We start from the raw sequence: 26,670 nt of genomic DNA on the forward strand, positions 1-26,670 counted from the left end.
GGCCATTGAGAGTTCAGTTTCCGATACATGCTTCAAAGGCGTCAGCTGCATCTTTGATGTGGCCTCTTAAGTGAAGTAATGGAGGAATTGTGGCAGGCTGAAAATAATGGAGGTGAATCTAGCGTCATTACATGCTTCATTTCTTCAAACATTCTAATCCCTCTGATTCCACACATTTATGCTGTCATTCTTAGCATGCATCAATATTTATTACTATACTAATGCATGGTGTTTCGGCCCTAATGCTGAATTCACGTGCGTTTGGTGATTTCACACTGATGTAGTGTCCTCGCTGGTCATGTATGAAGCTCAGAATAGTTTTGTATCTTTTAAAACATAAAATGCACTCCAAATACATCTGGAGCTTTTGGATTAAACAAAAGCATAAAATAAAAGCAGAAAGTTTGGTTCCTCTCATCAATGTGGAAATGATCAGAAGCTTACTTGATTTTAGAATTAAAATAAAAGATCTAATCATTTTTCTTTTTCCTTAAATAAAAAATTGAGGCAGTACCTCCTTTATGTTTTAAAAGATGTGGCTTGTATGATTTTTTTTTTTTTTGTAAAGCCAGTACATATATTTCAGGTGTGTATATAAACAAAATAATATTAGTTACAAACAATATTAAGCATCACAACTGTTTTAAACATTAAGCTGTTTTAAATATTGTTCTACCGTTCAAAAGTTTGGGTTGGTAAGATTTTATTGAATGGTTTTGAAAGAATTCTGTGATAAAAATAAAATACTATTTTGAGATATATTATTTTAATATATTTTTGTGTGTGTGTGTATATATATATATATATATGATGGCAAGCTGAATTTTTAGCAGTCTTCAGTGTCACATGATCCTTCAGAAATCATTCTAATATGCTGATTTGACTTATTTTCTTATTTTCAGGGTTGAAAACAGTGCTTTTTTGTAATATTATTCATTCATATATATGATTATGTACTTATTTTTATTCATTTTTAGTTTTTTAATGTGACTCTTGTTAAAATTTCAGTAAACAGGGAGAGACTTCACAATACAAATGGATTGACAAAATACTAAGTTTGTTTCATCAGTATGAAAAGGCTCAGTAGAAGTAACAGAGTTTAAAAGCAAGATTTGGATTAAAGAGTCAGTTTCTTTTTCTAATCAACCTTAGAGCCATTTCCCCACTTAGGACTGTTAACGCTTATTTATCCATGTGTATTCATACATATTGTGTACCTATATATATATATATATATATATATATATATATATATATATATATATATATATATATATATATATAAAATATTAAACAGTTTTGCATCTCTTTTGTTTCTTTTAATACTAAGATGTAGAAATTTCAGTTTCAAGTAGACAAATGCTGAAGTGAGGGTAATTTAAAACCTAAGTGTGGCTTGTCTCATCATGTTTTGCTGTGTTTGGGAGCTATCATTCACTGGACTCTGTGTGACACACCAAGCCTGATGATAACTGTGGCTTCCTAATCTGGGTCCGCCATCTCCTCTGATGTGAATGCTTTTAAATGACATTACTGAATCAGACTCCATTCTCCGGGCCTCAGCGGCAAAAGCCTCATTTATTGTACTTAATGTGCAGATTTATGTAAGGAGACAGTGGTCAACATTCATAAGATATCATTCTTTCTCTCTTTCTCTCTTAACCTCATCTCCCTCCTCTTGCCCCCACCCTCACCCACCTCTATTTCTCGCTGTCTTTCTGCTCTCTTAGATTGAGCTCGGCATGCAGTGTAGGGTGACTGAATGAAACAGGCCAATAGGAGGCATAGGTAGACCGTGGAAATTAGAAGTGCTTTAGGGCCAGCCTTTAACAAGACAATGACTTTCAGAATGCAATGCAGCAAAACCAGACAGAACAACAGATATATATATATATTGCTGTAGGGTTAGTGGTGCATTTGTTTGTTTATTTATTTATTTATTTTTTAGTAGCCTTGCTGATATTTTCACCTGCCCCACCAATTTTTATTTATTTATTTGGAATTATATTTATATTTATTATATTATTTTTTTGTTTGTTTTTGCTATTATATTTATTTTCATGTGTTGCCAAAGAATTAATTTAATATTTTTCATAAAATATAAAATTTAGTTTACTTACAATTGTACACTTTTTTGTGCCTTTGTTTAGAATGATGATTATTATTAGTGCTTTTCAAATAATATTTTTAGTCCAATTTTTTTTTAGTCCGCTGTATTTCCTCCAGCATTGAGAAATCATATTTAGGTTTCCTTTGGGACTGGTAGTACACTTACACAACATTTATTTTTTTATTTTTGAAAATCCTTCTTGAAGTGATATTTTGTTTGTGTGATGAACAGCGTGATTTATGAGGAGCGTTATGCGCAAGAAATGGCTAGAAGAGAGAAAAATCTTAAATGAAACTCAGTACAACTGCAACCGCATGATGCTCCTTTGACAGAGGGTTCATATTATCATATCTTACATAGTTAAAATAAGGTGAGCTTGTCACAGCGTTTATGAAGGATAAGATTCACTCCCATTTAGATGGCTCATGACTAAAAGGGAAGCTTAGATACTCTGTTGGAGAACAAAGGGAAGCCTTGTAGGAGAAGTGTGAAGAAGACATGCTTAATTACATCAGCTGCTGTGAAGACCAGTGCTGGTCTTTAATTTATGATGGTTGTGGGAGAGGAGACTGTTTTGAAGACTGTGAGGCCAGAGACAGAACTGAGAGGAAATGATCCAAGAGGCAGAGGAGGAATCAAAGAGTTTTGAAATGATAGAACAAAATGAACAAGTCACTGTATTATTCAATTCAAGATGTTTATTCATAACTAGATTCATAACATTGCTTGTATGGCTGCAAAAGTAGAATGTTAAAGTTTCACGAGGTTTAGGTTTCAGGCTTTTATTTCTCGTTGGGCAAGAATCATCACACACGTTACACACATCTTTCACAATTTGATATGCAAATAGATGTGAGAATGAAGATCAAACAGAATGTTTTTATGTAAATAATATGGCAGTGAGGTCATTGCTGTTGTTTATGTTTGGAATGCCATTTTATTATTTTTTTTTTTTTACAGAGGAGTATTTTCATACTTTACTGTTAAATATTTCAAATTATATTTAGAAATGATTATTTACTAAAAATAGCACAAATATGTCTTGAATTAATGATTTTAAAATGGACGCTTTAATTAGTGGTTAAATATTTAGGGTTAAGGATTTAAGGCTAGTAAGAAAATGTAATTTGTTTACCAAAAATAGGACGAAGTGTGTGTTGTTTTTTTTTTTTTTTTTCAGGTTGAATAATTTAAAATAGATGCTTTAAGTAGTGACTTAATAGTTAGGGATAAGGGTTTAGGGGGAAAAACAATTACCAAGAGTAGCAAAAAAGAACAAAAAACTCTAAAGATAGGGCACAATGTACTGTATTAATATGAAGGAATTTTTTGTTTTTCATGTTTTACATGTATTTTGCTTTTTTTTAGGTTTAATGGAAATGTTTGTAAAATTAGACGCTTTAAATAGTGGTTAGAAGCACAAATGCCTATCAAGTGTTTTTTTTTTTAGTTTGAATAATTTAAAATAGGCACTTTAAATAAATACAATTTTTAAATTTTAATGGTTTAGGTAACGCTATGGTTTTGGAAACATTAAGGGAAAAATTAGATGTAAATGCAGTTTATTTTGTCAGTTTGTTTCATTTAACCTGTTTTTCTGTTTTCAGTTATGGCTAACAATGTATTTATATGGGTCTCAGCCATTATTTATAACGTAGGTGGCTGCTGGGTATTCATCTAAGAGCCTATATCTTTCTGAGCTTAGCATGCTGGGATAGAAAGGCATGCTAGAGCCTCGCACCTTTAGCCTGGGTATCAGTATGACTGCGGAGTCTCCATGCGACGTGCTTTAAAGATGAACTGTTTGGTGTGATCCGAGCCTGTACGGGGTGGAAGGCCTCGGGCGAGGAATAAGACATGCTCTGCTTCAGGTGCTGTGTGGATAGCAGAAGATGAGCTCCATTGTCTTCTCTCTCGTCCCTATTGCGCAGGTAAAGAGCAGAGGAGCATAATGGCTTGCGTTAGCCTTTCTCCCGCAGCTAGCGGGCCCGGCGTAATGCTCGTAGGTTAGACGCTTAAAACCAGAGGGCATTTAGATCAGAGGACATTTGTTCCCCCAGCTGTCTTGCTGTGGCCTAGTGGGGCCCCTACGTCATTTGTTTCCCATTTCGGTGTCAAAAATTTCGCATCTGGGGAGGAGTACTTTACCCTCAGATTTCATTTATTTCCCTAAACATACGTTCAGCCATTGTTTTTCTCTCCCTCTCTCTTTTTTCGCAGTGGACTCCATTGCTTCAGTAAGATGGATGGCGAGTGTGTAAAGGAGCTGACATCACAACACTTACTGGGAGGCAGCGCAAGCAGCCCCCCGGTGACCTACGATTCAAGCCCCAGATTATGGTTGTTCATTGTTTGTTTCTGCTCCTCGTTCAGGCTCGGCGACAGACCGCTATCCTAACGGCATACACAAATTAAACCTCGTATCAGATCCTAACTAAATCTGCGAGTGAGACTTGAGTAGAAGTCTAGTAAAATAAAGATTTATTTGTTCTTTACCCATTCGGTTAATTTTCATGAAAGTTTTCATGAATGGCTTGTAATTAATGAGTTGCAGGCTTGAATTGTGCTATGATCATCATCAACGCTAAAGATATTATTGATGGGCAGAAACTTTGTTATACTTTATATATGGAGTTATTGTCTTGTACAATTTACGAGTATTAATGTATTATTCAAGTGATTCAGATTTCAAAGTAAATATCTATTTTTCATACTCTACATTATAATTTGGTGATACCTAAATTCAAATAATTAAAAAAAAATTAATTTAGTCAAAATGTATTCATTTTTAAAATAATAATAATAATAATAATTTTAATATGGCCCATTTATCATCACTGGCCATAACATTCTCATAATCTCAAAAATCTCTATAAATATTAATTTTTCATACTGTACATTATAACATTGTGATGTCTAAATTCACATCTAACATTTAAAATGACTGATTTCTTGTTATTTTTATTTATTTAGGCAAGATTGCATTTTAATTTTTATAATATTTGGCATTTATCTTCATTGGCCATAACATTAAAATAATTATTAGAAATTTTAATTTTGTTTAATTTATCCGTGTTTTTGTTGACATCAAAGGCCTTGGGTCTAATCAGACTCTATGCTTTTTAAGAATATTAATAATTTTGCTTCATGTCAGATCATAACTAAATTTGCAAGTGATACTTGAGTAAGGAGTATTGTGAGTGTTAATGTATTATTCAAGTGAACGCTAATGACAGATAAAATTAATCAAATCCATTCCAGTCATCTCTGTATCATGGGGTTTGGATTCTTCAGCCTTGCAATGTACAAATTCAAAGCAGCATTTTCTTATAAATTTCTGACTGTGTAACTTGCGCAATCTAAGCTTCTACTGTATTACGACTTTTTGAATTTCACCCATCACCATTTTGCTTGAACTGAAGCTTGAAGTCCACTGTGTGTTTTTGCCAGACGTGGTTGCAAAAGAGAGCGCAAGATTGACTCGTATCAGTGATTTATAGTCCCTGTGTGATTTGGATACTCATGATTTTCACATGGCCAACAATCTATTGTGGTGTGTGTTATATATAACTGATCATTTCAGTTTCCACTACAGCACAGAATAATGTAGATTACTAGTTTGGTTCTGACTTTAGCCCTTGTGAAGTGGGAACATTGACTAAATGGGCCAAATTAGACAGAATGAAGCCTTTGCACTCGTTCTGAGAAATTATATCTAATGCACATATATGTATTTTTAACCAGTGCTTCTCAACTGCGGTCACACCGAAAAAAAAAAAAAAAAAGGGGCAAAGCTGTGCTAAATGCAAAGAATTGAATGCAGTTAATTTTATCATGCTTAGGGATTCATAATATACTATATATTTAATATAATACTATAACAATAGGGCTGCTTGATTATGACAAAAATCATAATCATGATTATTTTGGTCAATATTGTAATCACGGTTATTTAAAACGATTATTAGTGGGCCATATGACCAAAATATATGAAAGATTTATTTAAAGATATTGATTATATATCAAATATATATTGGGTTATATATCAAATATATAAGGTTGCTATGACATCTACATTTTAGAGACCAGCGAAATGTCACAATTCTCAATACCACAGCAGAATACCAGAGTAACTAATATTAGTAAAAAACAACAAAACAAAAACAACAACAAAAAAGGTCCTCAAAATTATTGAAAATAATTAAACTGCCAGTAATAAAAAAACAAAGTAATACAATGCCAGTAATAAAAAAGCAAAAGAATACAATAGAATAAAAAAAGATACAAATGAAACAAACTGCACTTTTTTTTTAATGCAAGTCTAGCTATTCAGTTAACAGCCTACTAGAGAAATTGAATAACCTAATGTAAAATAAAACAGCATAGTCTTCACTGTAAGAATTAAACTTCCTTTGTTTCTTATTAAAGCTACAAAAGTCCTTTAGTCAAGAGCAGTGAGTGATTTTGAATTTGTCTTTTGTTGTTTGATTAATATAAAGCACACAGTCAGTTAATATTCCTGCTGTCACTTTAAGAGCCGCACGGATCCAATTTACTGTTACACATGTATTTTCAGTCTCAACACTTTACGTTCATTTATTACTTAACTGACGAGGGTTTACGTGAATAATCACTAAGCGCCGCAGTTTCTGAGCGCAAGTTCTCTTTCACGCTTTTAAATCAAGCACTTCACATTTTGCAAAAGTCTCGTTACATGATTTTACTGATTTGCACGTGAAATTGGGCTTTTATGGAGGAACGAAAGCGTGCCGCTAGAAAGGGGGCGGAACGGGGCACAATAAAGCAATAAGCCCCAAGAAGCCGTGGTTTACAGTGAATTTATAACAGCTAAGGGGTGTTGTTAGGCACGATGCGAAGCGGTTCACTAAATAAAACAGAGCAAATAAGTGTAATGATATTAATAAAAACAATATTCTTCCACCAAACAATGTAGTTCCTCAGAAACAGTTGTGTTTGGAACCTATCATTGGAACAATGTGGTTGCCAAGCAACACACAAAGTAAACAAAGGTGTAGGTTTGTAGTGTAATTTACAACGGCTTCGAACGTGGCTCAACCAATCAGAATCAAGGACCTATCTATCCGTTTTATAATAATCATTTAATCTCGATTACTGTATTTTCATAATCGTTGGAGGCGGAAATCAAAACTGAATTTCGATTAATTGCACAGCCCTATATAACAATAATCAATGTTATAGCTTTTTAAAAGCTTTTTTAATTTATTGTATCGGTTGATTTTGGACATTTAACTTTGCATGTTAATTTTCCCTGTTTTTACATGTAGATTATTATTCTGACTTCTAATGATAAGCTTTAAAAACACTAATAATTTACTTACCTTCTGAAATGTAATCTTTAGCAAATCTTTAAATATCAATTTTGTACATTATAATGTTGTGATGCCTAAATTTACATGCAACATTTGAAATGATTGATTTTTAAGGATTTTTTTTTTTGACAAAATTTTAAATATAATGTGTAAATATAGTATGTATTTAAAATATAATTTTAATATTGTTATTGGCCATAACATTACAATACTTATAGGAAATTTTAATAATGTTGCATTCCTAATCATGTCTTGCCTCTAATCTGTCGATATTGGATATTATATTATGCATGTTTATTTGAACAAATACCAACTTGTATTTAATAACAATTTTAAATATAATATTTGCCAAATCTCCTAAAAATGTAAAAAAAAATTCATACTGTATGTGATGACTAAATTGACATGAAGCATTTAAAACAATCGGATTTTAGTTTTTAGTGTTTCGATTTTTAATTACTTTAACTTGAAAATTGAATTTTAATACTGGCCATAACACATTAAAATAATTATTGAAAAATGTTAATATTGTTGCATCATTGTTGCTATGCTGTTTTAGAATATTTATACATTTCAGTGTTTAATTTTAAATAACTTTTTTTATGATACAAATTTTAGTACCTTGGATGGCGTTTGAGTTGTGTTTTATTTTAAACTGCAAATTCATCCGTCACTGGGCAAAAGCAAGAAATAAGGTAGAACCTCACATAAATGTGACATTTTTGTTTACTCTTGTATGATTGTATGACAATTTTGGTGCCGTGTTTGGGGTTGCCACTTGATGTCCAATGTAAAATCTATGTCCTGAAGCAAAACCAGTTGAGAAGCGCTGCCCTTCTTTCTAGCGTTGATGAGAACACCCAAGATTTGACTAGTTCCACCTTACAAATGATAAGGTGACTCTTTCATCAGAATATATCCCCCGCTCTGGCTGTCCTGCTGCTGTTGATCTGATCTGGGCCAGTCGGTACTTGAGCAAAGAGGCTTTGGACTTCACATGAACAGCAGGTGTGCTGCCCTCTGAGTCAATTTCCCACCTATGGCTACATCCCACGGCGACTTCTCAGCATTGCAATATCTAGCACTGATATTCCTACCTCCTCTGAGGTCACGCTATATATTATTGTTGTGCTGTTTGGGAGATTGCACTTTCTTTCTTGTCCTTTTTTTTTTTTTTTTACATTTGAACCATATTTTGTCTGATTGTGCTGTCTGACTTTTGTGCTTGTTTTGTCTTGTTTCAGTCAGACAGACTGCAGCCTTAGCTGGCGGATTTAACATGTTACTTTTCTCATGCAAGCCATTATGAAAATAATGCCTGCTGACATACATTTCTGACTGTGTTGTTGTGATGTTTACTGTGAATCAAACAGGATTGATTATCAGATCTGACTCCATTGCGTTTATAGAGCGAGAAAAACAGAAGAGAAAGAGGTTTGCGTGTCCAGAAGGACGAGTCGGTATCCAACGCTGAAGAGCTACAGTCTTCAGTCGCCCTGAGATCTCCATGGTACCACTTCATCTTATACTCTTAATGACTTAACTCATCTAATTATTTGTTCAGTGAGAAGTCAATTAGGAGCTTCCCCAGGTCTTGAGCAACTGCTGATGTGAGAGATCAGTGAATGTACTGTAGGTTCAGACAAGCATAAAAAGGGAAGAAAATGTCTCTAAATGACTCTAAGAATCACTATGATATTACCATGACTGTATTTGTGATGGAATGCACTGATTCATAATTTTAATGGGAAAAATATGAAACGGCTGAAACGATGTCATTTACAATAACTCATTTTGCTCAGTCTGTCTTTGTTGTTTCTCTTCAGTTGTTTTTAAACATGCACTGGAATTAGTTCCAAAACGAGGACAGAACGTATTGTAGTTCATTTTCATGAGCCAAACTAAGCATCAGTTTGAATCCAACCTCACATTCAGTATTAATTTCTCATCAGCTTAGAAATAATCTCTATTAGTTTGGATTTACCGACCCATTAAAGCTGATTTATGCTTGTACCATATGTAGATTTAACATTAGCACGTAATCCCGAGCTCGTCTGCTACTGAACGCTCCCCGCACATGTCTTGTCAAAACATAATCTCACATGTGTGATAGTATCATTGGTTTTTTGCTGCAAATAAACAAGGGCGAGTCGTGACAAAAACAAAAGCATCTTTGCCTCGGGTTTGCTGCATCAACATCAGGCACCAATTGCAAAACAAAAGCTAATTATTTACATGTTGAATATAATGAACGAGCACGACCTAAGGTTTTTCTCATTTTCATCAAAGCAAACGTTCTCATTTGTGTTTAATTAAAAGTGAAAGCCTGGTAGAAGTAGGCATTGCAGGGGCGGTGCTTGAAAATAGCAGACTCACAAAGGTCACGTTATGAAAGAACGGCTCATCTGTAATGATTGGCCACCAGCCCTCAGTCGTTCATAGAGAAATAAAGAGAGAGTGAGGGAAAAGTGTGTATGCGTGGAGCAGCCTCACAAATGTCGTAATGTGTGTAGCCACATGGCTCAACTTTCAAAGGGACTAATTAATAAAACAGCATTGGCCTCCTCATGTTGCTTGTCAGTGTGGACAAAAGCAGGCCTGTTAAGCTCCGGACGCCCTATTCCCCTGCCAGCTAACTCAAGTCGGCCAAATGATGGGAGGCCTATTTTGCCATGGGCAAGGCAATCGCTAATCAGCTGTTAATGAGCTTAATTAGACGTTAAAATATCTCAGCGTATCAAACAGCTCAATGTTTGACATGTGTCTGATACGCTGCCTTGCTCACTTTGAAAATGAGCTTCATCGAAATCGGTATAATTAGGCCTACTAGAAATATCTGTATATTTATTTTAATAATAAATATATGTTTACTTATTTAATAAATCATTATGAAACCATGTAGTTTGTTTCAGTTTCTTGAATTCTGTCTGAATCTCATCTTTTTTTTTTTTTTCATTGTGGAAGTAAGCCATTTCCAAAACAATAAATATTTTGCAACACTTTCAGTGCAATGTCCGGTGAGTGGTGATAAAAGAGCATTTAGTTTAATCGAAAAAGATAGGCTAAGTGTTTTATTGTGTTGGTTATTGTACTTAAAGCAGCAGTTCAGAAATGAAATGTCTGTTATGTTTGAAAAGCTTGTACCACCTACACTAAACCCTACTCTAAACCTAATGTTAAAAAATCAAAGTTGACAAAGCAACCATGCCATTTTAGCTTTGAGCTCTTTTTATCCTGACTTGCGTTTCATGAGACTGAGTACTACGCATGCGCTCTGAATTCTGTACCAGGTGAGCTACTGAGCAAGTTTACCATGTTAGAAAAGCCATATTGTACATATGAAGCTGGTTATGTGATTCAAACATCAAAATATGTTAGTTTACAAATCATGCAGTGTTTGAGGTCATGACACAATATTTGGGCAATGAACCGCGCAAAATAAATCTTTATCATTCGATGATCTGCACCTGCAGCTTTTCAAAAATGTATGTAGAGGCATGTTTTCCCAGTGAGCTTATGATGGCAGGGTAAGAATCAAGTCATTGGTTGTTTGTCATGTGATTACCCAGAGTTTTGTACTTAAGCCCTCATGTTTGCCACGTTGTTTTATCTTGTACTGAAGTACGTATGCTGTTCCAGGTCATTGTTTAGTGTCAAGTCAAACTCATGTTTGTGTTTGGTTTCATGTCATAGATTAAGGTCTTAGTTTATGTTTATGTTCTAAATAAACTGCACTTGGGTTCTCTGTGTCATTGTCGTCATCTGCTTCATGTAAGCTATGTTACTGATTTCAAACTATTTTCAAAAAAACTTTCCTGACCACTCCCCATGTCTTCCATTGGTTGGAGCAACAGATCACAACGCCCCCAAATATATACTACTGGTTAAGTCAGAGTTATGGTGTCTGAATATTTTGGTAGAACCACAGTTTTATTTTTCTGGGAAATCAATCCATTTTTATTTATATTTGTCAGGAGTCAAGAACATCCAGACTCAGGATGTTTTAAAGGAACAGTTCAGACAAAAATAAATTGTTACCATTTACTCCCTTTCATGTCAAACCGTTGTGACTTTCATGCAACACAAGGAAGTTGTTCTGCTCTTTTCCATGTTATGAAAGTGTATGGTGACCACAGCTGTCCTTTGTCTCCATATATTTCTATTGTGAGGAAAAACAGCAGCTAAATAGCTCATTTTGTGCACAAGACAAATCAAGCATATTTAGAATAGCATGAGGGTGAGCAAATTATGACAATTAAATTTTTTGTGTAAAATGTCCTTAACATGGTATAAGGAAAAGTATTTAAACAAAAATACTCCAAATACGTTGTAAGGCTGTCTGTTGTTTTTTCCCCCTGTTGTTTTTTTTTTTTAAAAAAGAAAGAAAATTGCAACCAAATCCAGCTCCGCATGCTCCAAGATTGTTAAAAGCATCCACTATGTTATTAATAAATTTTTCCTGCATTAATTGCAAACTGTGATGCTTGCACCCCTCAGTACATTGCCAATTTGGTCCTGACCTGGGACTGACCTCTCCAAGTGCCTGTGCTGGAGGGGGATGCCATGTTCACCCAAAACTCAGACGTGCACACAAAAAAATCTAATAAAGCATATTATGGAAATAGAATGTGTGCAAGTGAAAAGAGAGCAGATTTATTCCCCTCTCCGCCTGCTAATATGTTTATACATGATGCTGTATAATGGCTCACTTTGAACAGATGCTCAATGGCAACGGGGATAGAAAATACAGCTCTGTGTTTGTGGGCCAGACTTGCATTGATTGCTATAACAGTGCCACACAGTCGTTGACAGGGTTCTCGCTGAGGAAATGAAACCGAGAAGCCTGTTCTATAGTGGCAAACCACTCTGTAGAAACGTCAATATTTTAATCCCCCACGTTAATCATTTTCATCAGTCTGGTTGCATCTTAATGTGCGCTGACCAAGTTCTGAATTTTTGTCCCTCAAATTTGATTTATGAGCTTCATTTTATCAATTGATAATGCGTGAAGACTGCACTGCGCTGGTAACCGCTGTCCGTTTCTCTTCACATACGCAGTAAGGCAGGTCTGGATAAAGTTGTGTGTTCTTTAGTGATAATGCTGGTTTCATTTGGAGTGATGATTTACTTTAGGGTTGATATGCAGTGACTGAAAGCAGCCGCTGTCAGTAAGATAGGCAGATGTATCAGAGATGCCGTGACTTTAATTGTGTTGATTATTGGAGATCTTTCATAGTCGTATTGACTTGCTGTCCCGCCGCTGTTACTCACCTGATAGTTTCATTGTTTAAATGTAGATGTATATGGATATTGACTAGTGCCACTGTTATTCAAGATGAGAAACAAACGTCCAGCTGGACATAAGAGTGATGGGGGAAATTTGCAAACACTGTAAGGCATGATTCGGATGCATTTGCATGTTCACGTGAAGAGTTTTATTTATATATTTTATATATATATATATATATATATATATATATATATATATATATATATATATATATATATATATATATATATATATATATACCGGTATATATAAAAACATTAAAACATTTTTAAAAATCTTAGATGATGAATATATTTCAATATATAATTTTATTTATATATTCATGGTTAAATGTATTTAATTTACTGTTGTTGTTCATATTATTTTTCATTAAAAAATTAAAACTCTCTTAGAACTAAAATAAATAGTGAATAATGTGAATTTAGTATATTGTCACGTACAAAGTATTTTTTGAAACCTGTCATAGAAAAAGTCTGTACTGTTTAAATAAGAAAAAAGGTCAAATAATTTGATTTAAAAAAACTATAGAAACTATAGAAAAAAACTATAAAAATTTGAAATATGATAAGTAACTTTTCTATATTTATTATTTTAACGCATTTTATTTCTGTGATGGCAAAGCTGAATGTTCATTATACTCCAGTCTATAGTGTCATATGATCCTTCAGAAATCATTCTAATATGCTAATTTTCTGCTTAAGATACATGTCATACATTTTTTCAGGATTTCTTGATGAAGAGAAAGTACAAAAGGACAGTATTTATTTGGAAAAAAATGTTTTGTAACATTATTAATTGCATTCTTGCTGAATAAAAGTATAATTAAAAATATAATAATAATATAAACATATATATATGTATATATATGTATATGTGTATATACCTGTGTATATGCATAAAAATATACACCAAACTGAATACAACATCTTTTAATGATCCCAAACCAATCTGTAATAAATGTCCCTGTGTTATGAGTGACTAACATAACTAAAAACTTAATGTTGTGGTAACTTTTTGACATTATCATGATATAGATTTGTGAATCATTCTGCAACCACGTTATCAGTTTTGTTTCTCAGTTTTTGGTATTTTATAACCACTGGCTTCTTTTTTCAGCACAAGTGTAAAATGCAATTTCTGAAGCAGCATGGCCGCCGGTGGCGCGCCGGTGTTGATGTATTACGGATTCATGCGGTGTGAATCTCCTCTGCTGATTCCTGTCTGGGCCTCATTTGCTTTGGGGGGGAGATAGACGGGGTGGTGGGCGGTGGTGAAAACATGCAATTTTGCTTCAGTCACCCTGTGAGCAGTGAGACCTAACAGCATCCAAACCTTGTTGCAGAGAAAAACGAATCCTTTGCAAGTTTATTTTTTAGTAAAAAAAAAAAAAGAGCTCCCTTCCAATAACACACACTCTCTTTGTGGTCAAACTGTTTTTCCCTGGATTGATCTGACCCCTCGTTCATTTCATATAGCTTGAAATAATTAAAACCAAATCAATGTTTGTCATAGTATAGAGACTATAAAGGAACAACATTGCTTATAATTCTGATACAACAAGCGTTTGCAGTTTTTAATGCATTCTCCACATTTACTCCTAGACTGTCTTTGCTCAAGAGCCTGAAGTAGCCAAGCTTTCGACCTTTACACTACAACATCAAAAAGTCAAGGTCATTTTTGTCTGGGTATTTAATAGTATTCACCCTGACCTGCAAATAAAGTTTCTGCCTGGCCAGTGCTGAATTCTGATTCGATCAGCGAGCCACTCAAAGGTCAGTCTAAGCATTATTTCATTTTTTTGGTCCTTGCTGGATTCCTTGTGAGAGATCTCAAATGTTAGATTAAGACGTATTGATCCATGTTTACTGTTGAGGTTATTAGTGAGTGAATGCACATGCATTATGCTTTTAATAAATCAGAATTAGGCCAGATAGCAGAAAAAATGTACTATTTTTATTTATTTGTTGAAATGGTCCATTACTCAATGTTCAATTTGTAGTATTTAATTAGAGATTAATTTCCAAGTCTGTCATCTGTTAAATAAAACTAACTTGAGACAGACAGTTGTCATGGTTGTGATATGTTAGGTGATAGCTAGATTATTATAATATGACGAGTTTTTTGTACTAGAAAGAAATTCATGCAAAACTAATTTGGTCAGGAGTGATTGGATTGGTAGATATTTGTTAGAACCAATTATTCCATACAATATCACTGCATCAAACATACATATTTTATATTTATTTTGCTATGAAATATTTATTTTATTTAATATTTATTATTTGATTTGATTTGATTTTTAATTTTAATTTAACCAAATGTCAAAATTTAAGCAAGGCAGCTTGATAAACATTTAGGTGCATTATGTATTCAACTTTTTACACAAATATTATTATAATTAAACAAAACAAAACGTTGTTTACATGAGAAAATGCTCAGTAGTGAAGTACACAACTACAAAATGAATCACTATTGAGGATGTACATTTAAATATTTTAATTTTATGTTTTCACAAAGAAGAAATTGAAGGAAGGGCATATGCTAGAAGACCAAAACCATCAAGCTATTATGGTAAATAAAAAAAGTTACTACTTAGTGTAGCTAAAGATGCACATCTGTCAATAGATTTATTGCTTGGTTTGTTTGTAGTGGCTTTTTAAAAGGGACATACTGTGGTCCATCTCTGGAAAAAAAAAAAAAAGTAATAAATATAGAAAAAGTATATAGCGATATTATGCTTTGTGCACTAATGTGGCTTCAGACATTGAAGTTGATTTTGTGCAGCAGATGCATGATATGTGCGAGACGATGTCAACAGTTTCTCAGTAATTGTTTGTCAGTAATTTCAGTATTTTATGAAGTTTTTTGCTGTGACAGATATGCAGACAAAGTTTCAACACAAAAACGAACTTATTGTGCTTGCAATGCATTTCTGTGCAGACTAATTTCCATGAAGTTTTAGCACATATCACAATCACGAGCTATCAATCTGTTTTTTTTCCTTTAAATATTCTGTTTAGTTTGCCGGTGTTATTTTAGTTCACATTAGACCCCAGATATCTATCGTATTAAACTATGAAATATTCCCTAGAAATGGGGATTCTTATTGCTTCGGCCTATCTCTAAATTCAGACGAGCTGGCAGGGATTAGACCGCATGGGGAGGATTATCTGCATGTCCTCCTCCGTTCAGTTTTTCCTGCTTGGAAGTAAAAAAAAAAAAAATCATGGATAAAAAAACAAAAGTCCAGCTGTTCCTTTTTTAACCTGGCCAAACAGGCTCCTGGTTTGTCCCTCTTTTAAAAGTCTGGCTGTATTTAACATACCCAACAGACTGTGTTAAATGCTTTTAAAAGCTAAGCCAATTAATACCGAGTCAAGAATTAATTCTCAGTACTCTCGTGACTATATAGGGCTGCTGGGATGTGATGAGACCTTGAGTGTGTCCCATCTGAATCAAGTGAATCGGGACGCTAAAGCATAACACAGCCCAGAGAGGATTAGCCGGGCCTCACGGTCTTGCATCCAGAAATCAACCCTATTGTCTCGACTACATTTGAATAAGAATGCGCAATGTAAGCTGACATTTTTTGATTGTACACCAGCAGGCACAGCATGGAAATGCCGTTGTTTGGACCATGGCTGGAGTCTATAAAACAGATGCCGGCGTCAGGAGATAAGGGCTTGCTGAGCTGGTACAAAACGGCCCGTGACTGGTCTGGCATGTGACAGGCAGCCTGGCCGATCTTCAATAAAGCCGCATGATGAACACGTATCAATGGAGTACATATCATTTGTTAATTGATTTGTTGAGGGGTAATGCTGTTCAGGCGCCCTGTAATCCTGATTAGAGGTCCAACCCGGACCCTTTAAATGCATATTGATGTATTGATCGTGTACGTTGCTCTGAGCTCTCCCATCCGATGGGGATCTTTACACCTCACCCTTCAGCTACTAATCAGCCAATGGAGAATTATGCTTTTACATAACAGCTGTTTTCTTTCAGGCTTGGGATGATGTCACCCTGTTGTCTCACTGTGTTTTTTTTTCTTTTTTTTGTATTATTGACAGATTTTGATGTGGGCCGATCATGGGTGCGCATACACAAGATGTTTATGACCCGCTCCAGCTAAGCAAAGGTGGATCTGGGTCAGTAAAGCACATCACTTTGTCACCTACAGAGTATGTTATATCTAATTTATGCATCTTCATGGCGTCTGGGACAAACCTTGATGCTGTAGGATGCTTCTTGGCTGCTTAGATATGGGTAAAGTGGTAGAAATAGGGCACACCTTTAGCTTTGTTTTTTTTTGTTTTTTACTGCATGTTGTTTTTTGGATATTTAAAGGCCCCATGAACTTGAAAATTGTCACTTTTTGCACATGCCTGTTTTTATGGCTGTTTATGCTAGTGTGGTCCTTTAATTTTGTTAAAATGTTCACAAATATTCACAATTTTTAATACCTATTTAGTTCATGTTAATATGAACTGACAGCAGTTTTTGGTTCATAATAGTTTTGATAGTGGTATTGTCATTTTTTCAGTTTTTTAAAATAGATGCAACAAACTCAAACATGGCTCAATTTTTAAGTTACATTTAAAAATTTTAGTTAATCTACAGATTAATCTTCATTTAAATTAAATGTTTGATTTTGAATTGATCAATGTGACTAACACATTAAGATTTTGAAAAATGATTACAATTTACAAATGCAAATTCAAAATTAATTTCTCACTCAATCCTTCAGAAATATGCAATATTATATAATTATAGTATTATGTGATGTTGATTCGGTGCTCAAGAAACATCTCAAATCATTATCAGTGTTGAAAACAGCTGTTCTACTTAATTTTTTCTAAATTCTACACATTTTTTTTCCTGTTATTCGTTGTATAGAAAGTTCTAAAGCATTAATTTAAAATATATATATTTTTATAACATTATACATGTTTTTTGTATCACTTTATTGTATATTGGCTAAATAAAAGATTTAATTTCTTTAAAAAAATTGTTTGAAGGTCAGTGTATTAAATTTACCTCCATTTTGACTTTTTATTTTTACCCATGAAATTCAATCTTTCTTTACTTAAAAAAGGATCAAAAATAATAAAAATGATAATATAAATGATAATAAAAATGCATCATTCTGTACTACAAAGTTTTTTGTCCAATCAAATCTAAAATCTCAGTTCATCTTAGCTCAAGCAGTTTGGCTGTTTAAAAGAAAATCTGTCAAACTTCATGTTTCAAAAGGAAGTACATCAGAAAAGGAAATAAAACTTTATTTCATGGAAATCAAATAAGGTAGTTTCATCTAATTAAAACACATCTGTTCATGAAACGCAACTGCAAGGTCTGTTTCCAAGCAGCAGCACAAATGAGGAAAAACAAGGGAACAAATTCATTCGTGCACAAAAGGTCTGTTCCTCTCCATGTAGAAGGTGTCTGCCATTTTCACTTTGCCGTGAGACCCACAACCTTTACGCTGATGGAAGTATGGCAGTACATTTCTCTTGATCGGTCACTTTCAGGTGCATTTGTAACAGTTGCCAGCCCAGCATTGCAATCAGAGCCTGGAATCAATGAACTTTAATATGATCAGGAAAGATAAATTATTAGAGTGCATTAGTCATACATTGTAAAAAGCAGTTTGATAAGGCCATGAAGCACTGCATAGATTCCAGGAATTGGTAATGACTCTCTCATTTACATTTTATCATCCCTCTGGCAGCTGAAAAACAGAGAGCAATTAGTTAATTTGTTTAAATAAACTCCTTAGTCTTTGCAATTAGCAAGTAGCAGATAATGGGGAATAATTCATCAGTTAGCGATTAATCGGGTCAGTAATCTCAGTTGTTAGATCTCAAGCTACTCTTCACATGATCTCACAGCGCTTTTTTGTGCTAATTACGAAAGACAGCTTGGCTTATAATATAGAGCATATTGTGTGAGCAGGGCATTAAGGAATTAGCTTGGCATTTCAGTTTTGTTCACAATTAATGTCCAATCAAAGAGATAATTACAGCTCTGTGTGAACATCCTGCTCTGAACAAAGTATCTAAACTGAACAAAAGTCTTCATTTCCTATGAGGGTGACAAATAAAGGCTCTGTTCATTTGAAAGATTTGGTACAGTGAAGTACATTTGTCTTTGCTACCATTGAGGTTGAGAGATCTGTACCTGTTTTACGTTCTGTATGTGTCAAGCAGGCCGAGCAACCTCAAAATATACATCGGAGACCTGTTTGATGGCACTTTGGGGGGGTTTTACAGGGTGCTGTAATTGAAAACAAGTCCAGACCAAAAGAAAGGGCTTTAAATGTCAAGTCAAGGTCAAGTTTACAAACTCTTGTATGTGTTGATAACACAACTGTATTACTGGCGGCTGATGCAGTACAATGGCTGCAGTAGTGCAGCTTACTGGAAGTGAAAACAATGTTTTCAAGAGCTGGAACAGTAGGGGAGAAGTTGGGTAAGATGTGTTGCTCCCTATTTCTAGCAAACAGCGTCCAATTTTATTTTATAGGGCCCACCATGCAAAGCTGCACCTAAGAAATCTATTTAATGCAAGTGCAATTTATTTATTTCTAAATGGAAGGTAAAATTTATTTTGTCAAAGCGGCTTATACAGTAAATATGAACCCCCTCCCCATTTCTGGGGTTCAAATACAGTATTAGAATACTCGCATAACTAGTTTTATGTAATTTAATGCAAAGGTAAGAACGCAGTTTAAATGTGTATTTAAAATATACAGTGCTGCTTTAAAGTTTGTGAACCCTTTAGAATTTTCTATATTTCTGCATAAATATGACCCAAAACATAATCAGATTTATGCACAAGTCCTGAAAGTAGACAAAGAGAACCCAATCAAACAAATGAGACAAAAATATTTTCTTCGCCATTTGTTTATTCAGGAAAATGATCCAATATTGCATATCTGTGAGTGGCAAAAGTATGTGAATCTCTTGGGTTAACAGTTAATTTAAAGGTGAAATTAGAGTCCATCCGTGCAGAGGTGTTTTCAGTCAGTGCAATGACTATCAAATGTCAGTATGTGACCTGTTTTATTCAAAGAACAGGGATCTATCAAGGCCTAATCATGTTTGTGGAAGTGAATCATGTCACAAACAAAGGAGATTACTGAGGACCTCAGAAAAAGAGTTGATGTTGCTCATCAGGCTAGAAAAGGCTACAAAACCATCTCTAAAGAGTTTTCAGACAGATTGTGTACAAATGGAGGAAATTCAAGACCACCGTTACCTTCCCGAGAAGTGGTCGACCAGTAAAGATCACTCCAAAGCAGAACGTGTAATAGTCTGTGAGGTTGCAAAAGTTCCCAGGGTAACTTCTAAGCAACTAAAGGCCTTTCTCACATTGGCTAATGTTAATGTTCATGAGCCCACCATCAGGAGAACACTGAGCAACCATGGTGTGCATGGCAGAGCTGCAAGAAGAAAGCCATTGTTCTCCAAAAAGAAAATTGTTTGCTAAAGATCATGTTGACAAGCCAGAGGACTATTGGAGAAAGGTTTAATGGATGGATGAAACCAAAATAGAAGTTATTGGTTTAAATGAGAAGCTGTTATGTTCTGAGAAAAGAACACACTGCATTCCAGCTTAAGAATCTCATCCCATCTGTGAAACGTAGTGGTGGTATCATGGCTTGGGCCTGTTTTGCTGCGTCTTGGCCAGGACAGCCTGCCGTCACTGATGGAACAATGAGTTCTGAATTATACCAGCAAATTCTAAAGGAAAACGCCAGGACATCTGTTTAGGAACAGTCTCAAGAGAATGTGGGTCATGCAGCAAGACAACAACCCCAAGCACACAAGCCATTCTACCAAAGAATGGTCAAAGAAGAACAAAGTTAATGTTTTGGAATGGCTGAGTCAAAGTCCAGACCGTAATCCAATTAAAATGTTGTGGAAGGACCTAAGCAAGCAGTTCATAAGAGGAAACCCACCAACATCACAGAGTTTAAGTGGTTCTGCACTAAGGAATGGACTAAAACTGCTACATGTTATTGTGCAGCACTGATCTGCATTTACAAGAAACTTTACCTTCAGTTACTACAGCAAAAAGGAGTCACACCAGATGCTGAAAGCAAAGATTCACATACTTTTGCAACGCACAGATATGTAACACTGGATCATTTTTCTCAATAAGTAAATGACAAAAAAACTATTTTTCTCTCACTTGTTTGATTAGGTTCTCTTTGTCTTCTTTCAGGACTTATATGAAAATATATGAAATTATGATGTTTTGGGTCATATTTATACAGAAACATAGAAAATGTTAAAGGGTTCACAAACTTTCAAGCAGAACTGTATATACAGTGAGGAAAATAAGTATTTGAACACCCTGCTATTTTGCAAGTTCTCCCACTTAGAAATCATGGAGGGGTCTGAAATTGTCATCGTAGGTGCATGTCCACTGTGAGAGACATAATCTAAAAAAAAAAATCCAGAAATCACAATGTATGATTTTTTAACTATTTATTTGTATGATACAGCTGCAAATAAGTATTTGAACACCTGTCTATCAGCTAGAATTCTGACCCTCAAAGACCTGTTAGTCTGCCTTTAAAATGTCCACCTCCACTCCATTTATTATCCTAAATTAGATGCACCTGTTTGAGGTCATTAGCTGCATAAAGACACCTGTCCACCCCATACAATCAGTAAGAATCCAACTACTAACATGGCCAAGACCAAAGAGCTGTCCAAAGACACTAGAGACAAAATTGTACACCTCCACAAGGCTGGAAAGGGCTACGGGAAATTGCCAAGCAGCTTGGTGAAAAAGGTCCACTGTTGAGCAATCATTAGAAAATGGAAGAAGCTAAACATGACTGTCAATCTCCCTCGGACTGGGGCTCCATGCAAGATCTCACCTCGTGGGGTCTCAATGATCCTAAGAAAGGTGAGAAATCAGCCCAGAACTACACGGGAGGAGCTGGTCAATGACCTGAAAAGAGCTGGGACCACCGTTTCCAAGGTTACTGTTGGTAATACACTAAGGCGTCATGGTTTGAAATCATGCATGGCACGGAAGGTTCCCCTGCTTAAACCAGCACATGTCCAGGCCCGACTTAAGTTTGCCAATGACCATTTGGATGATCCAGAGGAGTCATGGGAGAAAGTCATGTGGTCAGATGAGACCAAAATAGAACTTTTGGTCATAATTCCACTAAACGTGTTTGGAGGAAGAAGAATGATGAGTACCATCCCAAGAACACCATCCCTACTGTGAAGCATGGGGTGGTAGCATCATCTTTGGGGTGTTTTTCTGCACATGGGACAGGGCGACTGCACTGTATTAAGGAGAGGATGACCGGGGCCATGTATTGCAAGATTTTGGGGAACAACCTCCTTCCCTCAGTTAGAGCATTGAAGATGGGTCGAGGCTGGGTCTTCCAACATGACAATGACCCGAAGCACACAGCCAGGATAACCAAGGAGTGGCTCTGTAAGAAGCATATCAAGGTTCTGGCGTGGCCTAGCCAGTCTCCAGACCTAAACCCAATAGAGAATCTTTGGAGGAGCTCAAACTCCGTGTTTCTCAGCGACAGGCCAGAAACCTGACTGATCTAGAGAAGATCTGTGTGGAGGAGTGGGCCAAAATCCCTCCTGCAGTGTGTGCAAACCTGGTGAAAAACTACAGGAAACATTTGACCTCTGTAATTGCAAACAAAGGCTACTGTACCAAATATTAACATTGATTTTCTCAGGTGTTCAAATACTTATTTGCAGCTGTATCATACAAATAAATAGTTAAAAAATCATACATTGTGATTTCATGGGACAGTGGACATGCACCTACGATGACAATTTCAGACCCCTCCATGATTTCTAAGTGGGAGAACTTGCAAAATAGCAGGGTGTTCAAATACTTATTTTCCTCACTGTATGTATATGTGTATATATATATATATATAAAAACTTTGCAAGATTTAAATTGTTTTTTAATATATATTTATTGAAAAAATATTTGTGCAAAGCATAAAAAAACGTTCACAGTAAGCATATCTGTCATCTCCCCTCAAAATAAATAGTTATTATAAAATAATCAAATAAGATAGCAAATCACAAAAATAAATGAAAATAAAAGTGTTGTATTAAGACACTTCTTTCATCCAAGCCAAGTCCAACAATCCCGCCTTCAATCTTTTGGACTTAGAGGTACCTAAATAATCGAAAAAAGAATTCCAGATCCTGTAAAATAGAAAAGGTTTGTCCTTCAAGGCCGCAGAGAAAGCCTCATTGGATTGCAGTCATTGGTTTAAAGTGGGGGATTCCTCGTTAATCCACCTGCACAAAATACATTTCCGAGCAGAGTAAAAAAAATACAATTTTAATAAATGCAGAAATGCTTCATCACAGTGAAAAGGATTCACTCAAAAAAAAAAAAAAAGTAAATTATTTGACTAAATGATTTATGAATGAACCAATAGGGTCATTGAGCTTTGCCTCAAAATGTAAGAAAATACTGTTTTGCAGTGTTGAAAATTGTATTGTGTTCATACTGAATTTTAAATGTTTTCCTGTCTAGTTTTTGAAAATATGAATAATGTTAAGCTAAATGGACTTTAAGATCAGATTAAAAAATGTTAGGTTTGTAAGTTTCTTTTTTAAACATTTAAAAAAAAAAAGCTTTTATTCAACAAGGACACATTAAATTGATCGAAAGTGTTACAGAAGATTTCTTTCAAATAAATGCTGTTCTTTTGACCCATCTATTAATCAAAGAATCTTAAAAAAGCATCAAGGTTTCAAAAGAAAAGAAAAAGAAAAAAAGGCAGCACAAATGTTTTCAGCATTAATAATAAAAAACAAAAATGTTTCTTGAGCACCAAATCAGCATATTAGAATGATTTCTGAAGGATCATGTGGCACTGAAAACTGGAGTAATGGTTGCTAGAAAATTCAGCTTTGCCATCACAGGGATAAATTAATTGAAAACAATTATTTTAAATGAATAATATTTCACAAAATTGCCATTTTTACTGTATTTTTAAATTTGCTTTTTTTTTTGCTGTATTTTCAGTCAAATAAATGCAGCCTTGGTGAGCATAAGAGACTTAATTCAAAAATCTATAATTTACTTTTTTTTTTTTTTTTTAAAGTCATATGGCCCTATGGAATTCTTTCTTAAAATTTCAGTTGATAGCAGACATGAATTATAATTCCACATATATATTCATGTACTTCCATTTCATTTATCCTTTCCTAGGGGATAGGAACTTAAATACAATGTCACACAGCTTACCTCATCCTTCCCCACATTATGGTATATGTAAGATGCCATAAGCTAAATTTGAATAAACCACATGTGGACACACTGCACTGTTAATTAAAAACACAAAGTGAAAGAAATAATCACATCTTGCGCAAATTGTTTCAACAGACTCAAATCCTCATTGCAGGTGATTTAAAAACCTAATTTTTTCCTTGAATAAAAGACTGCTGTTGTTTCTGGAGCTTATGATGCAGGCAGACCGGGACACTTGCCCTCAGACCAAAGGAGACGTTGACCTAGAGGGAGATCGGCAGCAAACTCGCATGCTAAAGCGGCATGAAAGTTACAGCCCTCATATGGGACAAACAGCAGAAAAGGGCTTCACACCAGGCAACACATGCAAAATTGACAAGAGGATGTGGGGAAAAAAGGGGTTGGACAAGGATGAATAAAACAAATCATGGTGCTTGACTGGAGGTGATTTGAAAAATTCTTTGTCTTCATTTACGCTTGAGAATAATATAACGTCCCGACAGGAGACCGGGCTAGCGAGGGGCTCCAGTCGCACGCAGGGGATAAAAAATTAATTAAAAGATGAGAGAAAGAAGAAAGGATGGATTGAAAATAAATACAGACTGCAATGCCAAACAGTAGGGTCGTTGTTTCATTGCGAACGCGGTGAGCCCACTGTAAAAAATGGATCATACCCTGCCTCAGAGAATTAAACTTAGTTTTTGGGAGTGTTTGTATTTCTAGAGAAACTTTGTCAGGGGAGATGAAAGCCACATCTGCTCCACTTCTTTCCAACTATACATACGTGTGAAAACTGTTGGTCTGGCAGGCTAGTATGGACAAGCAGACCCACCGCCTTGATGAGAGACAATGGGCCTGGGCTTAAGCCTATTAACAGTTGGCAATGTGGGGCCTTTACCCAGGGCGCTGAGCGGCCCCCACGCCACACCTCGACTGCCTGTTAGATGAAGCCGTCGCTGGACTGCTGCCGCTCTAAACTGTGAGGTGATGCTTTCGTGAGCTGATTCATTTCCACCCTTCGCTAAGTGGACAGGGGTTTAACTGGAAACACATTACCTGTCATGGAAAAGTGTTTTCACGTGCTGTGACACACCGCAGACATGGTCAGACAGGCAGTGGGGTGTTTGGGGTGTACACTGTGGACATGTACACTGTGCTGATAGACCCTGGGTGCTTGCTTTCTGCCTGATAAGGCAGTTTACACTGAACTTGTGTGGGCTGAGCTGGACGCCGCTTGCGGCGTTACATTTGTTTGTGTGGTGTACTGATATTATACGACTATGTATATGAATGCATTGCAAGTTTAGAAATGGTAGATTAGAAGCACCAAATGAATTGTTCACTGTTGTAGATATGCAGCATTAGCATAGTTAGCATGGGTCATGTCTGTTAGAAATTTAACAGAAACAGTAGGCTAAAACTTTTTTTTTTTTACAAGTTTAAAAATGACTTTTTAAAGTTAGTGATGTATGAAACCACGTATTTGTAAAATTAATTATTATGTATTATTCTTTGACAGATTGAAGCTGAATATAGGGGTATCAAAACAACTAAAATTGAGGTATTTTTAACTTTACATGCTACATGCATACAACATGATGCAGTGGTCAAATATGGATATGCAGGAGTGTAAATTACTTATAACTGTACTTCATTACTATACTTCTGTATTATTTGAAACTGAGTACTTTGTGCTTTTAATGTCTAAATGACACTGTAAGGAGTAAAAAGTATAAAGTACATATTTCACAGGTCATCATTTATGATGTTTGTTTTATATTTTTATATTCCAGACCTGTACCTAGTCAGGAAATTGTGATGAAACCGGTTACTTCAGGAATTGTGGATCCAAGTCTCTTGATTAATTTTTTTTTAATTTACACTTATTTTTGGTTACATAAAGTACAGTTACTCTGTATTTTACACTCATGTACATGCATACGTAGACCAATATTTAAAAATTGTACACTGTTCGAAATGCGCAAGCTAAATAACTATAATCTTTTAGCGCACAAACATTCATAGTAAGTCTTTTTTTGTAATTAAACGTGGTGTATTTGTTACAAAAGACTGTGATTGCAATACTTCAAGACTTGCATGCAAATTTGCATCTATTTATGTGTTCTTTTTAAAGCACCATGGCTAAAGATAGACCTCTAAATAAATTAACTGATGCCAGTATTATCCGGTTGTTGGATAAGTAGTTGACCATTCTAGCAATCCTTGCCATCCTTACATCCAAATTGACACCCTCCCACTTTATTTTCAGAATGAATGATAGCAGTTTTTCAGGCTGACTGTACTGTGAAACCACAGCGGTCTGACAAACTACTCGACAGCAGAAATCCGGCTGTTATTTTACCAGCGGCCAGTGAGTCACTTCTTGCATGATGTATGAAGGTGTGAGGTTTTTTAAAAAGTCACAACACACTAGGGTGTTTTTTTATTTTGAAGAGCGTGTGGAGCTGTTCAGTATCAAATTGGCTAATGTATTGCAATCCACATCGCTCACACTAATATAAATTGTTTGGAAGCTCAGGCTGCCATGTGAAAAGACAGGAGAGCTATGAGGTCATTAACTCCATCCTCACGGCAGGGAGCAATTTTAGGCAAAACCCACTCTCTGGCCCATCTTTAGAAACCAGACC

General features: G+C 35.3%; 1 long non-coding RNA gene across 4 annotated transcripts in view; it reads left to right on the forward strand.

The window, feature by feature from the left end:
• The window catches only part of LOC131532962 (uncharacterized), a 93,071-nt gene that overhangs the window by 40,141 nt on the left and 26,260 nt on the right, over positions 1-26,670 (forward strand). The window contains exons 3-4 of one of the 4 annotated variants that reach the window (XR_009269010.1): positions 16,822-16,899; positions 24,158-26,221. This is a non-coding gene — a long non-coding RNA (uncharacterized LOC131532962). Of the gene's footprint in view, positions 1-16,821; positions 16,900-24,157; positions 26,222-26,670 lie in introns of those variants that run through there. The other 3 variants (XR_009269008.1, XR_009269011.1, XR_009269009.1) reach the window with 3 other exon arrangements.

This window comes from Onychostoma macrolepis, chromosome 24 (assembly GCF_012432095.1).
Source record: "Onychostoma macrolepis isolate SWU-2019 chromosome 24, ASM1243209v1, whole genome shotgun sequence".
NCBI lineage: Eukaryota > Metazoa > Chordata > Actinopteri > Cypriniformes > Cyprinidae > Onychostoma > Onychostoma macrolepis.